The following is a 7,121-nucleotide window of genomic DNA, read 5'->3' as shown; positions in this document are numbered from 1 at the left end:
TATAATAATATAATATAATATTGTTAATATTATTATCATATATATTTAATATATATAACAATATGATATAACACTGTTAATATTATTATCATATATATTTAATGTATATAACAATATAATATTGTTAATATTATTATATTACCATACCAATAAATTATCATTGTTTGTTACACTATTAGAATTATTAAACCCTTGGACACTAAAATTTCGAAAGATTGAAAAAGTTGGAATCGCATTGATCTACGAGTCGCTCAGTCAGGCATCCGGAAACAATTTTTTCTTCTTTCTTTTCATTTTGGAGACCCGGAAAAAATGATCTAATCCCGTCGCACGCGAATATTATTAAACTCTGTTACCGTCGCCGAGGAAAAAGTTGAGGGATTTCGTCGAAGGTTCCCTTATTGCTGACTACGTTCGCGAGAGCCCCGCAGGATCACGCGAAATGGTAATAATTCCCGTTTGCATCGAGAACAGAAATGGTAACTTGGTAACAGTTTGCAAAACTGCTCTTGAGTGGCGAATGGAACATGGACACGGTTTCCATTGAGAATGTAAATGTTCGTCTTCGGGCGAGGTGGCCGACGATTTTTGATATCCGGTACACGCTCGAAGCGCGCGATAATCGTTGGAAGAATGTGGCGAGCGCGTAAGCGTTGAAATTTGTTCCAGGCGACGAACGTGCCTCGTTGAAGTAGAAATAAGCCGTGAGAAATAACTGCGATCGCGGAGTTGGCGTGTTCAATTTTGCAAAGCGGTGGAAAATGGTTGGTACAAGCATCGACTTTATAAGTTATAACTTCAATTTTGCTTGCTTAAGGCTAAGTGGATCGTACCGAGCCGACGAGAGAAATAGGTAAAGTTTGCAAGTGTCTTTCGCATCTTTTCAGACGCGTCAACGTGTCTTTCAGCTTCGACATTTCAATTTCTTTTGTTTAGAGTTCTGCGACACCCTTTTCCATCTTTTCAGACACAATTGTTAATTTACAAAAATTAATTTTGATTATACGTTTCGCTCTGTGTAATATATAGAGTGTAATTATGTCACGTGCAACATCAATATTCAATTTTTCCAATTCACGCCTTTAATTCTGTTCAATTTCAAACAAGAAGATCGCTATTATACAGCCCAACTTTTCACACTTTTACATTTTTTTTTTTTATATTTACTCCGTGTTAGCTATGATACATTAGAACAAGGGAAACGTGGCCACAGAATTAATAGATCAACAAGTGTTCTATATAAATTCAGTTGTTTGGCAGACGAAGTGAAACAACGAGGAATACTGGCAGCTTAAACGAGATCAGTTGGCTGATTTTCGACGATCAGCTCGCGTGTTCCCGGCGATGTAAAAATTTCACGAAGCCATGCTAAGAACCATTCGATCCCGACGGTGAAGCTAGTTCTTTCTCGCGAGATTTACGACAACAGAATGTCACTATAATTCATAATATCGCTCGTGGCTCCGCGGTTCGGAATAAAAGAGAGGTGATTCGATCTGAAAAAAATCGCCAGTTTTGGCAGCGATCCTTTTATCTGTCTTTGGATCTTGATTTATCTGTCTTTGGATCACGAGTCAGTAAACAGGACAAGAACGACACATACCACGAAAATTTGGAATCGGTTGTTCGGTTGAATCTGCATATCGAGTCTCCCGTCAATTTTATTTATTCGTGTACCAGGTACTATCAATTTTTGTTAATATAAAACTTAGTAAATGTAAAATATTTAATAAATTTAATAAATATAAAATATAAATAGTAATATAAATATAAATAGAATGATAAAATTTTAAACTAATTGTTTTCTAAACCGACGAGACTCCAAGCTGATTTAAACTTTTAACGTCTAAATTTCTGATAAATATTTCGAGGTGATAAAATTCTAAATTAACTTTCCTTAAATTCTTATTATCTATATTTAATAGTATTAAATATTATAGATATATATTATAAAATAGTATTAATAGTATTAAATATTATAGATATATAGTAAAAAATAGTATTAATAGTATTAAATATTATAGATATATAGTAAAAAATAGTATTAATAGTATTAAATATTATAGATATATATTATAAAATAGTATTAATAGTATTAAATATTATAGATATATAATAAAAAATAGTATTAATAGTATTAAATATTATAGATATATAGTAAAAAATAGTATTAATAGTATTAAATATTATAGATATATAGTAAAAAATAGTATTAATAGTATTAAATATTATAGATATATAGTAAAAAATAGTATTAATAGTATTAAATATTATAAATATATAGTAAAAAATAGTATTAATAGTAACGCCCTGTATGTGTGTATAGTAACCGTTAGCAGAAACATAAATGTTCAGGAGAACAGAATTCTAAACGACCTATTTCTAAATTCTTGATATTCTGGACAGTAATGTTTGTCGAAAATATAAAAATATACGAAATGATATAATCGTAAGCTGATTGTTCTCCAAGCCTAATTATCGTCAGAAATGTGTAATAAATAAAATTCCAATTAAAAGTTGACATTTTCCTGAACTCTATGAATCTATATCCAGTGATTTTCGCTTGGTATCGTAATTTCTAATGTTATTTTTCTGCGAAAAGAAATTGACGAACCTCGGCCTCGAATCTGACAACACTTTGCACCAGGAAGCTAGACGATCCACGATTTATCGGGACTCGAAGAACTACTGACCGGGCCATTATACGCTCGTTACCTAATTTCCAGCGAGATTCCTATCTCTGGGGAACTCGGTGTTAGTAAGGAAGATCGAACAGCTGATAGTAACTGGTCGTTGATTACGAAGGCGTTTCCGTGAAACGGATTTTGTATCCACAGTGCAGGGGATCGCTCGATCGGACCTGAATTCGAAATCTCAGTCTCGGTTTACCGGACGGCTGCGCCGCATAAATTGACTTACACGGATTGTCGACAGATTTCTCCTTCGCCAAAGATTATGAGTTCCCGAAACGAGATAAAGGAACAACACTGTCTGACGAAATTATTTTGAACTGCATCAAAAATATATCATATTTTTCGAGACAAGCGAACAACACATTTTAATTATTAAAATTATTTTAAAATAATATTATGTCAGAAAGAAGAAATGTTGAGATTATATCAAAAAATGTTTTTAATCAATCACGTTACATTTGGAAAGACTCTCATCGGATGGATTAATGATCTAGATGGTCTTGAATGAACGATAAATTAAAATACAAGTTTTATTTTAGACAATGGTCATTATTATGTATCAATATCAATTATTGTTCATTTGCGCGTAATTCTTCAATTACGACCTGTTAGATATGAAATCTGTTAAATCCTTCTTAACTTTTGACTGATATCACTGGCTGATATCACTTAACCAACAGTTTAAAGTTGAATTGCTTCGATTATGAATTTTAATCTAATCGAGCTCTATTACTAATCTATATGTCAAAAAATAAAATCAGGTGTTTCAAATTTTTATTATCACAAAGTAATATAAATCACTGTAGCCATCTATGATTCAACGATATCCAACTATCCAAAAATCAAACTTTCTTTCACAATTGGTGGATTAAGATTCACTTTTCCTCTCAAAAGGTTTAAACAAAATTTATTCACGTATATATCGGAAATTTAAACTGTTCACGCCCTCGTTGCAGTAACTCTTAAAACTCAAGCAGTACCAACGTTCCAAGTTCGCGTAATCGAACGACGTTAACTTTTCGCGGAGTTCGAATGAAAGGGATCCGTTTTCTTTTTTCTTTTTTTTTTCGCAAGGGATAAACGACACAGCGAGATGAGAGTCGGGCGAGAAAAAGTTCGAGAGAAAAAACGAGAAATTTCATAGTCGTTACTGTTTGATTAGTTCCATTCACGGACGGTGGAGTATCATCTTTCTAGTCGGAGAAATGTCGGGCCGCGCTACTGGTCCGACTACTGACGTGTTCCACTGCGGGCCTCTAACGAGCAACGCCCTTATTTGTAATTAACAGGAGAGGCTTGGACGCATTCGTGTTTCTTGCTGCTTTCTCGTCTCGCCTTTCTCGCCGACATTCTCGACAAAAAATGATTTAGAAATTTGGAGATGATTCAGATTCTTTTTGGTGAAAAAGTGACCGAGAATTATTTCCCGTTAACCAATACTACCTCAAAAGCGTTCTTCGTGCTTTTAAACGCTCTGTTTTATATTCCTCCAAAATATTACACGTGTGTTCTATATATTTTTATTTTGTGTGTGTGTGTAGATTTCTTTCTTTATAATCGAAGTAATGTAAGTGAAACCTGTGTCTCTTGTATCAAAGTTAATTATAACAATTTCGTTTATCAGTATTAATAATCTCCGAAAATAAGCGCGTGCAAATGCACACAGATGTCTCTGTTGAAAAAAAGGAATGAAACACATGTATATTTAGAAGTTAAATGTCATTCGAATTTATTTATAAATTTATTGCTTTATGTAATCTATCTAGTGTACTTGACTGCAATCTGTCTCTATCAGAAACCAACAATAACTAAATTTCATAATTATTACATACAACAATTCACCGTGCGTTCAACAAAGTTACAAAAATATTTAATCATTATTAATACTAATTATTACACCTAGAGAAATTATCAACAAATTATCCCCTGAACGAGTAATTCCTTTTCCCAGCAAAAGCATTTGCACAGGTATGTTTAACCCCTTCGTTCTCGAGATTATTAATGCAATTAAATTGCAAAACAAATTCGTGCTTTATTTTAATTAAAAAATATTATTTCAATTAAAAAAGCAGTGAAGAAACGAGTGTATCGCGACGAACAAAGGCAAGTAACCAATTAGGTGTTATTTACATCGCGTGGTCGGTACACCGTAGCTTATTCTTGGCATTGGTCGCGAGACTAAAGTTAACGTACGTACGAAGAGCGTGTGTTTGGCGATACGACAAAACCTATGAATACATTTCAAGGCAGCACATGTGCACTGTAGGCTCGCGGCCGTAACATTTGCGGAGAAAATCGTTGGAATCAGCCGTCGATCCAGCAATGTCACGGCTGGATCGATCCTCAACCTTGATCTAGAGGCTCGTCGAAACGGAACGACTTCGTTAATCTTCTTAATGGCAGCCGCTCTACATTTTCGACAACGTGGCAATTTCTCTCTCTCTCTCTCGCGGCCATTCTCGTTTTCGAGGGACTGAAAATCGGGAGCGTCTTCTTGACCAGCCCGGATGCTCTGCTCCTGATATATATGTATACATCTCCGACATAAAAGTTTCCTTTCCTTACGAGCAACCTTGCGAACTTTCGCAGCACATTCTTGGCGAGAAAACTGTTTCGCACAGCCAATAATATATATATCTTTGTCGTTTAACTCTTGGTGATTCTTTTTCTTGGTTTTTCTCTCGTGTCAAAAGGACAGAAAAAGCTTGCTATAATTTTTTGCACGTATCAAGATAGATATTAAGAATATTACGATTATAAAGATTGTAAAGAATATAAAGACTATTTTCTTCGTGTGTATATCTCTCATTAAGAATGTTCCATTTACATGGATAGATAGTAATAGAAAAGGACATGAAGAAGAATAGATGGAGTAGGATTAATAAAAAAAACAATTTCTTTGTCCGAAACTAATAAATATACTGCAGGTTTTTATATACAAATTCACGTTTACGAGAAAAATAATACAAAAAGTCGTTTTCACGTATAAAATATTACACAAGAAGCACTGAACTCTGCGTGTCTTCATATATATATATTTTTTTTCATTTAAAAATCCACAGTCCACCAATGAAAATAATTTATACAGAACATCTTCGAAACTGTAGAAGCAAGAACTGAGAATCTCACACTTGGTGGAATTCGAAAGAGAGGGCAAGTTCTTTGTCTTTTGACCCGTTGCGCGGACCATAACGAGTGACCGAATCGTACACAACAATTCGTTGCTTTATTTTCCTTTTGAACTCGTCGGTATGATATCAATGGATGGAAATTATTAAGAACTAAATAAACTTGTCATTTGTTTTGCCCGGGTTACACTTAAATATACTTAAAACTGAGAAAATGTCGCAATTTCGGACAAAGAATTGTCAAAGTGCGTGGCAGGAGGTTAAGGTTTAAGGCGACTATTGAAGAGATTCCTCTGTCATTGTTACGCCGTTTCCATTAAAAATCGATAGCTCCGAGAGCTGGCGATTATGTTCTTGGCGACAGAATGTTACTCTAGACGGAAACGCGGCGACAATGGCCGACTGTCGCCATCGAGGTATACTGAAGCGTCCACGCGAAAATAGACCGGGAGCATTAAACTTGAACCGTCGAGTTCAAGTGCAATGCGGTTCAACCTTTATCGTTCGTTGATTGTTCGTCACGTAACGCCAGGCGTTAACGAACTTCTTGTACGATCCGGTTTATTTCTATTCCCTCCTTTTGCTTCCGAGAACTTTTCATTCATTCTCACGTACTTTCACCCACGAGTCACTTGCCTGTTAAGAACATCGATACAATTTTCTCGCGTAATTATATCTGGATTGCGACGCGAGATTACGTTTAATAGTATAATTAACATAATTATACTTTATACTGTGTATTATAAGAGAATAATACGACACAATAAATAATTAAATATCGAAAAATTAGCTCCAGAATAAGAGAACATTCCAGGTGTAATGAAAACGAGTTCGAAGTGAGCCAAATTGCTTTTTACAGTCGAGATTAACGCAAAGTTGCTGAAAGTTGACAAATTTGAGACGAAATGCGAGAAATTTTCAACAATTTATTCTGCAAAATTCCACGATACTTTTTAATTCGATAAAAGTTTAATACAAAGACTATACGTATATTGGACATTTTTACAGAGCAATGCACTCAAACACACTCTCCTCTAGGAGTCTGTATCGCGGTCTTTCAAACAAGTACGCCCTTACGCCCGATCAAAAGTTCACATCGTTATTAATCACTTCCAATCCATATTTCTTCACACTCGCCCGACCATTACTCTTTCTTAGAAAAATGTACGACGCAAGGAGGACTTTCGAAAATTGCCTGTGGAATGGAAGGCAAGAGGAGAGAAACTGCAGACAAGTATTACATTATCGATACCGGAATTACCAATTAAGAATGAAGGAAGGTAAGTAAAGATTCACAATA

Source organism: Frieseomelitta varia, unplaced genomic scaffold (assembly GCF_011392965.1).
Source record: "Frieseomelitta varia isolate USP_RPSP 00005682 unplaced genomic scaffold, Fvar_1.2 scaffold_672, whole genome shotgun sequence".
Classification (NCBI taxonomy): domain Eukaryota; kingdom Metazoa; phylum Arthropoda; class Insecta; order Hymenoptera; family Apidae; genus Frieseomelitta; species Frieseomelitta varia.
Note: the sequence above shows the minus strand (reverse complement) of the source record.